This window comes from Hyposmocoma kahamanoa, unplaced genomic scaffold, assembly GCF_003589595.1.
Source record: "Hyposmocoma kahamanoa isolate Upper Pololo Valley unplaced genomic scaffold, ASM358959v1 65, whole genome shotgun sequence".
Lineage (NCBI taxonomy): Eukaryota > Metazoa > Arthropoda > Insecta > Lepidoptera > Cosmopterigidae > Hyposmocoma > Hyposmocoma kahamanoa.
Window position 1 is genome coordinate 5,152,094 of NW_020653853.1, and position 11,479 is coordinate 5,163,572.

Genomic DNA, 11,479 nt, shown 5'->3' on the forward strand with positions numbered 1-11,479 from the left:
CACACACACACACACACACACACACACACACACACACACACACACACAGAGAGAGAGAGAGAGAGACACACACACAAACACACACACACACGCACACAACAAAGCCCGCACTAGGGAAACCCTGTGTCGCGGGTGCCATGGACACACACTTACACAACCACAAAATACACACAAACTCATGAGAGAAATAAATGTAATCCATACAAATATTTCTGCGGCAGTCCAGCTTGATAACTGTTCGGCTACAGAGGCAGTTACGCTTTAAGTAAAAGAAGTGTTCATGGTTTTATTAACCTATTGTAATAGAAAGGATAAGCCGTTCCAAGAGATAACATTCATCGGTGCAAATAATGTTTCTTCAACTAGGTATACCTTAGTTCGCGGTGTGAATAGATGTATGAAAACGTGCCGCGGCTACGTGAGTTAAGCTAACTTGACTTAGTTTAGCTATGGCCTCTCCTTCCAACGAATACGTAGCTTGCTTTCATACTACTATTCCGCCGTTTGAAAGCATGTACTTATTCATTTAGAACTACACGAAACTATCACCAATACAAGGAAGAAAGGAAACGAAAATTATTTCCTGCTAAGCTAATAGCAACAGTGTCATTCAGATCTTGTTTAACCAGTTTGCACCCTAGGTAGAGAAATAGATTCGATTTCCTACAACTACCTTATCATGTGGCCAACCGGTTCCGGTTAGAAGGGTGTTATTTTGAAGTTAGGATATATACCAGCCATATTTATTTCTTAATATATTTTGTACCAACAGTGAAAGGTAGCTAGTTCAAGAATGAACTGCTAAAATTTCAGAGTTACTGTACATCACTCAAATATTGTATTATAATATATGTGTCAAGTTCATTTGGCTACATATTTAATTAGATTGTCTCTCAATTCTATTAATAGTACCTAGTATTTTTTCGTTTGGGACAGGCTAAGGCGTCTATTTGCCAGATCTTAGATAGTAATTTTTCTTGAATAGTTAAATTTTTTAACATTTTTCGCGGGAAAATAGTGGCCATTTTGAAACTCCTCAATTTTATTAATAAATTAAGGAGCTACAATTTTTTTTAATGGGCGTGCTGCATTGTGTTTCTGCATGTATACACAATGAACCAAGCCATTTTTTTACAATGAACTAGGTATTTTTAATTAACATTTATATGAGGTATTTTACAACAAAACTCACGTATTTTGGTGTAAGAATTAGCAATAAGAATTGCTTGACAAAGTAAAACCAAGTGACAAAACCCTCTTCGACAAAGTATCGGATTTTTTTTTGTCTGCACTACCAGAGTAACATAATTTACTCCGGGGCACTCCCCAGAATACCAGAACCAGTTTAGAAAAGTATGTACATTTCCCCACTTGGTCCTATCGAGAACCATACCATCCAGCATTCACAGTGCAAACCGTTGGGTCACCGGGATCATCAAATTATTAGTTTTATTTACAAGAACGAGAAAGTATTTTGTATTTATGTAATAACGTAGAAAGTTTCTTTGAACAAAATAAACCCACCTTCATTGTATATAAGAAATTACTTAGTTCTTAATTGTTCAAATAAATTGATGACTAAGTTACACTATAAATTGAATTTCTCTCCTTTCTTCGTAAACTACAAGTTTGTTGCACCGATAGCAAAGTGTTCAGTGTAGCCAGTATTACCAGTACTTTCACAGATTGAGGTCGTCGGTGCTGTGTCATAGAAGTTTGAGATTATGAATTGAATTGAAGTTTGATATTGACGATGGTAATACGTTACTTCATACCTACAAATACACCATATGAGTTACAATAGAACGACTTTTGCTTTTCTTATTAACAGAAACATATCACACCTTCGAAGAAACACCGCGTCATCTTAGTTGTATGTCGATAAAACTTAAATTGCAGGATGGTACAAAACGATTAGAAGACTGCTAAAATCGAATGGTTCCATATATCTGTAGGATAGACGTAGCTCCACAAGGAGCTGTCTCCCGATTCCTTTTGGGAAAAGAGAACCGTACCTACAGGCTTGCAACGTCAATGCCAAACACTGAACAAAGCACCACATACCTTGAATTGATGAATACAGGATCTGCTGGAAGTCGGCTACTAAAAATAAACGACTTAAAGAATGTAAAAAAAAAACCTCTTTCGTATGTTTCATATGTACGTAGACAGGACTGTAAATAATTCATTTTAATTACATGGAAATATTGTATTGAAACATAGTAAATAATTAACAAAGAACTTGATATTTCATTTAAAATAAAGAAATTTTCACCAAGTCAATTTTACACCTATTAATTTCATGGCCGGTGGCTCGATGCACTTATCTCGGTAGAACACAAAGAATACGTAATCTAACTTAGAATACATACGTATTATCTAACATTATTGGTTCCCTTATGTTATTTATTACATTTATTACACATATGAAAGGAGAGACTTACAATTATCCCACTAGGATTATATTATATACATATAATATAAAGCGCCTTTATTTTATTTCTAAAACTTTACACCTGATCTAACTGCATACTTTACTCGCAAACTTTCACAAGCCTGCACCTGGGGACCTAAATGCGGGTAGATCGTATTATCTAGGTAACACGAGCATTCACAGTACCTACCTACATAACGTGCTGAGCTCTATGTTGTAACGTTTGAACAGGTTAGGAAAGCGTCAATTCCTGTACGTTAATCTCTCTATAGGTCTTAATTTGTATACTATATACTTATAAGAGTTATACAGATATTCCTACCTTGTTAGTTAAAAATATGGACTTTCTTACCACTGCTTCAATTCAATAATATACCAAAATACAAGTCATTGTGACGAGTTTTTTTTTTATTATTACCAAGTGATAGGACAAAGAAGTCATGAGCCTTCTGACACCGCCCAAGCATGTCCTGTCATGATAATTCCTTGGGTAACCTATCACAAACTCGAATTTCTTTTTCCGAAATAACGCTCCAATTTTCTTTACACCGAAAACCGAATTGTAACGAAACCGTTATTCTTCCAGGATATGTTGGATGTTTATCTCAAAGATACTATGAGGTTAGGTTAAAAAAAAGGTTAGTTTAAGTTAGGTTTAAAACATTTTCCTCTCAAAATTACTTTCGAGGTTATGTAAATTCGAGCAAACATTATTCCTGGAAAATGTCATTTCGGACAGCGGTCCGTCAAGAAATTGGTATAAGGAATTGGGACGTATCCGGGGGGGTGTACTCTCGATTTCCGTCCGACATCCGTCCGAAACAATTACTGCCAAATAAGCAATACTTGGCTAAATGAAAAGACGCATGATGCGAATGAAGCTTCACACTGGATACTTGTCTTTTAATTTTGTCGAATATTACTTGATTGACAGTAATTGTTTCGGACGGAGATCGAGAGTAGCCCCCCAGGAACTGTTTACGGTAGCTTAGACGTAGTTCAAAATGAACTTTTCCGTAAAAATGTGTGTGATGTATGTGCACAAACACAATACATCGTTATAAAACGTACATAAGAAAATTTTAATATTTAAAATATAAATTTACTGGAGAAAATCACGTCTTCATGCTTTGAAAATTTTGATGGGAGTCACAAGAATGACGAAGGAAGAGAATTAGAGAACGATTCAAAATTTCAAAACTTGGCCAGAAACTAGAGAAAAGGTTGGACACACACAAAGACAACCACAAATTACACCCAAACTGACGAGAGAAATAAATGTAGGCTATACAAATATTTCTCCCGGCCCGAGAATCGAACATCGGACCGCCGCATGGCAGTCATAGTAACCGTTCGGCCATGGAGAAAGTTAGCTTTAAAATATTTTCCGAAAAATATGCGTACGTCTATTGCGTTTGTATCACCATTTATGTTTTTTGAATCAGTACTTATTCTTCAGTTTAAATAAATTATTTCCATAAGGGACCACTGTTATCGACGCGGAAGGAATTCCGCTCTAGTCGACATAATGTAAGGTAAATGCGGGGACTCCTTCACATTAATACACTTTATTACAATAAACTGCGTTGAATTTATAATGATAGATAGTCGTTAAAAATCGATAAAAATGATTTCAAGCTTTCAACTGTCCTATGATCTTGGTTATATCAAAGCGTGACAAATTGGTGACATCGTTATCGGTAGGCTTAGCTGTGCCGATTAGTTCTTGTTACGTAACTGAACAATTCAAGCGAGGCCTCAGAGCCAATACAAAGAATGGAAATAAAATTGGGCTGGAAGAGACTACACAACTAAGCGTAGTGTAAGTAGTAAATGTACTTTGAAACAAACTGATTTTAATTTAAATGACATTATTCAATAAAAGGAGTAGTGGTAGCAGACAACCTCCTTGTGAAAGAGTTCGTTCAGGGAAGTACTGCCACCTTACCTATTTCTGCCGACAAGCAGTAATGTTAGCATTACTGCGTTCCGGTTTTGAAGGGTAAGGGTGAAATTACGGGCACATGGGACTTGTTAACTTATGTCTCAGGGTGATGTACACAGTGGCAGTGCCTCTCAGACCTTTGCGATTTAAAGCTCTGAGTGGCACTGCAACTGTTATGGACAGGCACGCACGACTTGTTCGTCCCGTCACTTGATATTATAAAAAAAAAGGAAATACAAATTAATAACAAAATTAACACGTTAAAAAGGCCTATGACTCGGCTTCAGTGGACCACGGAGTAACCCTCGCCGGTATTCTGCTATAGCACATGATAGTTAAGACCACATTTAAAATTAACAAACACTTGAGTAAAAACAAGAAAATATAAATATATTAGACAACAAGGGGGAACGCTGCCAGCATCTTGGGCGCCGTGTCACGGGGATCCAATATTATTCATATAATTAAATGCTAGTTTTAGTTACTAGTATTTAAACTTTTATTGTACATACCTTACCTGTATATTTAACTTATTGTCTAATAAACAATTAGACAACATCACGTATGTTGATTTGATCCCTAAGTACCTAAGTCACTAAAGTGCATGTGTTATGGAAGTAGGAAGTAACGATGGCACCACAGACACCCTGAGCCGAGACAATTTAGAAAGTTTGTTTTCTACATTGACCCGGCCGGGGATCGAACCCGGGACCTCATATATGGCGACACTATGAAAACCGGTGTGCAAGCCGCTCAAACATGGAGATCGTCAATTTCGATCGAGTTATGAAATATCATAAGTGCATGCCCATGTGATATTACTAAAAAACAACATGTTACTCCGAGTTTAGTTTGAGTGCATGTTAATAAATGTTATAATTTAGTATTTAGAGTGAAACGATAAATATTTTGTGACATATCGCACCCCTCATGGAAAAATGGCTTAAGAGAAATTACGTCAAAAATGTTTATTTACATTAAATACATAAAAATATAACCCACATCCTCTCCAATTCTTGTAACTCTATTGATAGTATTAGTCGATCGAGCAATGAACATTTTTGGCGTAAGTTCACTAATGCCATTCTTCCATGAGGGAACATGTGTTTTCACAATTAAATTAAATATAAAGGCGCATCGTAAAGAAATTTACATTACGAAAATATTCCACGCAAAAATATTTTTCATATAAGTCAGTGTGAAGTCCCACCTAAACTAATAAAACATCCATATTAAAAGGAAGATCCGCGGTCATCAGTAAAACGTAGTAATTTAATAAATTTAAACTATGTTGAGTAGAGTGCCAGTACAAGCAGATGTAAAATACCTCAAGAATATATTGTACCAAGCACTTAAGGTCAACGGGAATGGAATGTTAATAAAATAGTATATTTAATAGTAGTACAGCTCCCTTTATAAGGCCGTTTCCTGATTTGTCGGTGTGGTAGCGAACGCTTATATTTCAATGTGCACTTCCTGATTGGTGCTGTGTACTGTAAACCGAAATCGATCCTATATGGAATACTGCTGCCAACTTTGGGACGGCTCTGCCCATTACCAGTTAGCTGACTTGGACTCGGTGGAGCGAAAAGCTAAGAGACTTATTAACAACAATTCTCTTGTGGAATGGAAACTACAAAATCTCGACCATCGTAGAAAAGTAGCCTACTTGTTGGTTTTCTATCGGATACATTTCGGGGAGTGTGCGCAGGAACTTTTCAATTTAGTTCCACCCTCACCGTTCCTCCTTCGGTCGACTAGAAGGTCCGGAACACTCCATCCTTATGTCGTTGTAATAGCACCTATTCACACTAAACGATATGCTTCCTCCTTTCTGATGCGTACGGCAAAGGAATGGAATACTCTACCGGCGGTATCTGTGTTTCCCGAAAATTACAATTCGGGGCTATTCAAGGCTAGAGTGAATAGGCGTTTTTAGGCAAACGCGTCCCATCGTCGTTTAACATCAGATAAGATTGGGGCCAAGCGTCTATTATATGTATATTAAAAAATATCCCTTCTCCCTCCTGTCTAAACCGCGCCAATCAGAAAGCGCACATTAAAATATAAGCATTTTAAAGTGCGCACCGCCACCACACCGACAAGTCAGGAAACGGCCCGAGTTCATCCAGTGAAGTACTTACATATTCCTTCCGCCAAGCAGTAATATTCACATTACTGCGTTCCGATTTTGAAGAAGAGTGCTGGGTGAAATTAAGGGTGCATGGGACTTGTCAACTTTATGTCTTAGGGTGACAAGCGCAATGGCAGTCAGATCCTTGCGATTTAAAGCTCAGGGTGGCACTGCAACTGTTATGGATAGGCGTGTCCCGTGCCAACAGGCGCACGATTTGTTCGCCGTTGCAGCTATAAACGTTCACAGATATATTATGTAACTTAGGTACATGTTGCCACAGAAATTTGAACCGTAGACCTCGCAATTGAGAATTAATACTTTCTCCCACAAGGCTACCGTCAATGCGTTATTTTTATAGGGTAATAAAAACTTACCACAAGTAAATATTTAACGATACTTGATCAGGAAATCAGACACTCCAAAATCTTGTTGCAGAGGATTGTGGCAATTAGCAGTATTGCATGTACATCTGTGAACATCTCACGACAGTCTCTTCCAGTAAATCCCATATTACACACATCGGTGCTTATTTGCGGTAAACCAATCGATACCCGTAAACTTACACTGCTTGCGTCACGTGAGGAATTTAGCACAATACGACAAATGACAATTATCTCCGGTCTAGATACGCCTCTAGGCCGAAGTACCATCTTGTACCATGTGTTAGTTATAAGGACAATGAATTGTATTAGATTGTTTGAATAGGTGTTATTGGACTTCCGTTAGATTATTCTCGATATGGTTTTAATTTAATTTCAATATTTGGTCCAGTGTTCTATAATACATTTTGACTTGTAGTTTTCTTAACGTGACTTTTTTTTTCTCCCCGAGTGAGGAACGCCCGTTCCGCGCTGCTCGCGCATTCCGCGGAAGATTTCGGCTCATATCTAGTTTGTACTTCACGCAATTGACCATAAAGTATGCTAAGCTATGTACAATATCATTACAAAAATTAGCTTCCATTCCGTTCCGCCGCAATATAAATTGAGCCTTAGGGGGTCAGGAATCTTTGGGCATCAACTGTACGTATTTATTGACGACACTATAGATCGCAGAAGCGTCCACTTCTTCATATTAAGGGATGTCAACCACTTAGACGTCATATTTTTGCATTCATAAAAATGTTTTGTATGTATATTTGACAATTATCTATTATGATTAATATCTGTCTAAGTCCAGTGGCGTAGCGTCGATTTCTGCCGCCCGGGCCCAACCTTAAATTTGCCGCCCCCTCTGTTTTCACGATTACAAAAGTAGTTCGTTCGGAGCACGCGGCTCAATTGTTTTTATAAAGATAAAGATAAATTTATTTCAATATAATTTAATCTAACACAATACAAGTAAAATAAATGTAAATAAAGTATTAAAATAGGTATTAAGAAGGGAATTGAAATTATACAATCGTCATAGTAAAGCTATACATATTAATAATTAGAACCTTAAACTGAGTAAATATGTACCTGTATTTTAGGCATCTTTTTGGGCAAATTTCTTTATCATATAGAAAATCTCTTTTTAAGCTGTAATCATCTTTTTTAAAGAGATTTTCAATATTTAACGATAAAATAGTTTGTAGTTATAAATTAATGGTTACTTATATAAAAATAATTAAAAAACAACTTCCAGCAAGCCCTTTGTTTTATTGTAAGTTTATGTTCCCCTACCGTCGCCATCTTTGAGATTTAGATTTAGATTCAGTTTGTATTTTTAAGTACAAAATTAGGGCTCGGCCGCTCTCGCCACCGCCATCGCCACCCCCATTGCTGTGCCGCCCGGGGCCATGGCCCCCTCTGTACCTCCCACGCTTCGCCACTGTCTAAGGCCGTGCTGGTCCAACGGGAACTAAACACATTTTAAAAGCGTTGCAAACCTTCTTTGACTCTAATCAAATAACTATAACTGCGTTTCAATTATTGAAACATAACGAATGAGCTTAAGATTGGATTTTCACTCTGAAAGTTAGGCTGCTTTTCGACGATTAGGCCTACAGTTACTCAATAATCAACTTTAATGCCGTTCTAATTAAGTAATTACTTGTCAAATCACGTACTAAAAATCGTTCAGAGCAGCTGTCCGGACATGTAAACTATAGTTTAGGATACGCTGGAACAACATATATTACATAGTACAAAAGTTCCTAAATAAATTTTTTTTAAATTGATTCATGCAGCTTGTATTATTTTGATGATTTTCAAGTGATAGAAACCACTTTTTAAGTACGATCACATGAATGCACTAGCCTATGCCATACTCGTAAGTCCTTCGTATACAGAACGAAAATGAATGATGCGTTTTGAATTAAAAATTCGAAATTTCTACCTGCTTAAAATTTCATCCTCACAATCTCCCCGAAAGGGAAAGTGTTTTTCTCTCCCAAACAAAAGTTCTCAAAGAAGAGTACATTGCGCAAGCATATGTTTATTTGTATTCATCGCGTGTATCGGTCGCGATGCGCGTGCGTTGCCCAAACTGACGCATATTGCGTACGATTATTATTATAGCACATTTGGTTTCATAATGTGTATGCTACCGAGGTATGAGGTGATGCTGCAGAGCCTTGAACACCGCCGTAACGTTGCCTGCTTATCGGTATTCTACAGGATACATCACGGAGAGTGTGCAAGGGAATTGCACAATTTACCGCCTATTTTCCGCCTTCCCCTTCCCATCATCGGCGGACCAGACTTTAGGTATTCCAAGGATTATTTATTTATGGAACTCCCTGCCTGCTGACTTATTCCCTGAATGGTAAGGTAGATCAAATGCGCACTTATTTAAAAAAAATTTGAACATAGTACTGCTCAGCAGAAATAGGTGAGGTGGCAGTACGTCCTTTGACGAACTCTTTCACAAAGAGCTCATCTGCTACTAAAAAGCCTCACATATTTAACTAAACAATTTGCAACTTCAAAGTATTCAATTTAGTAATCACAACACTTTCATATTTCAAACCCACACGCTTCATACAAAAGAGTTTAACGAGAATCATAAAAGTTTTTGTTTCAGTCTACGTGTACTTAATCTTCTTCTACATGGTTAATGATTAAATAAATGTCCGATATAAGGTCAATTTACATTGCCCCGGAATGGAATGGAAGTGAAGTTTCGTAACCGTAGTGTAATAATAATAATAATACTATACTTCGAACAACAATTATACATAATTTGTTGGCAAAGGACTTAGGAATAAGGTTTGTAGGATGCTATTCAAATATTAAAATAAAATAAGATAAAATTAAAATAAATTAAATTTATAAAATTGAAATAAAAAAACTATAACATCATAAAACATAATTAAAATACAATCACGGAAAATTACATTAAATATAAAATTGAAATTGATCTAACGCACATAAATAGTCCTCAGAATGGCATAAAAGCCATCTGTGCGTATCTCAACAAACATGCCTGAAGCGCTACAACAACATCCTAAACGCCTCGTTATACTGTATCCTCTGTGTATTTAGGGTCACCTTCTTAGACTTCACTCACAGGCTACGTGTGTAGAAGGACTGACAGTATGCTTTAAAAAGCGTTAAACGTAATGTACTTTATACCAAATAAAGTACTCTACCTCTAACTGTAAATAAAGTTGAAGAAACTGCCTCTGTGGCCGAACATTACCTTGCCGGATTGCTACGCAGAGGTCCCAGGTTCTATTCCTGGGCCGGGAGAAATATTTGTATAGCCTATATTTATTTCTCTCGCGAGTTTGGGTGTGATTTGTGGTTGTCTATGCGTGTGTCCATGGCACCCGCAACAGAGGGCTTCCATAGTGCGGGGCTATGTTGAGTGTGTGTGTTATAATTGTGTACGTACAAAGTAGATACGAGCTACAATACATGACACGCGTGTTTCGGAGAATTCTCTCGCAGTTTCGGGAATTCCCGCAGCTACCGTATCATATCTAGTTTGCAAGTTACACAATTGACATAAGGCTCAATATGCTATGTATAATTTTGGTTACATAAATTCGCTTTCGTTCAGCGGCAATGTAAACTGAGCCTATGGGATGCGCTGAAACCACTTTTGGTATAACAATAATGTGATAGAGACCACGTCACATACCTGATCTCAAATTAGAGAAAACCCTGTACTATGAGTACCAAATGAATGAAACTAAGTTTTGACTCACTCAACCAAGTTAGAGAAGTTTTTTTCGCAAGTTGGTCCTAAAGGGAATCGAATACAGAACCTAATCATTAGCGCCCACAGTGAAAACCTTTGAGGCATCGAGGTTATCAAATATATATCGCCGGCTAAATTCGTAAACTTCATAATATTTGTATTGCAAAAACGACCGATTCGTTCTGTGTACCGTTTAGGTTCTCGGGTTTCTCTCAGAGAAAAGTTTAAGGAGACTGGTATGATGACTGTGGTATCACAGTACATTTACTCAAATATTATATATATATATATGACGGTAAAAATATACAAATTTAATTAAGAAAGAAGATATCCATAATATTAACCTGAGAGCTAAGTCCAAACTCATGGTACCACGGTTTCGTTTAACCAAGGTAAACGAGTCTTTTATGGGGAACTGTATATGTTTTTACAATAAGATTCTATTAAGAATATATTAAGATTATCATTTCCTAAGTTTAAAAACTATATTAAAAATATTTTAATTGAAAAGTCATATTACAAAATTGATGACTACGTGTTAGATAAAGATGTGTGAAAAGACGGCATGCCTCGAGATTCCACACAAATTTGATTCAAAATATATTTATTCTATCTCTAATTGTGGCAAATTAGGGGTAGAATCCGAACTTATTGGATTTCACTAACCTTCCGTTAGTCGATTTCAATAAAACTTGGCAAATAGATGTAATTCCACAAACCTTTGAGGTCGGTTTCAAGTCTCTGTACGAACAAGTCGTGCGCTCAGTGGCAACGATTTACTTAAGAAATGTATTAGTGTAATCTGTTGGTGTAACAAATAAATAAATTTAAAAAA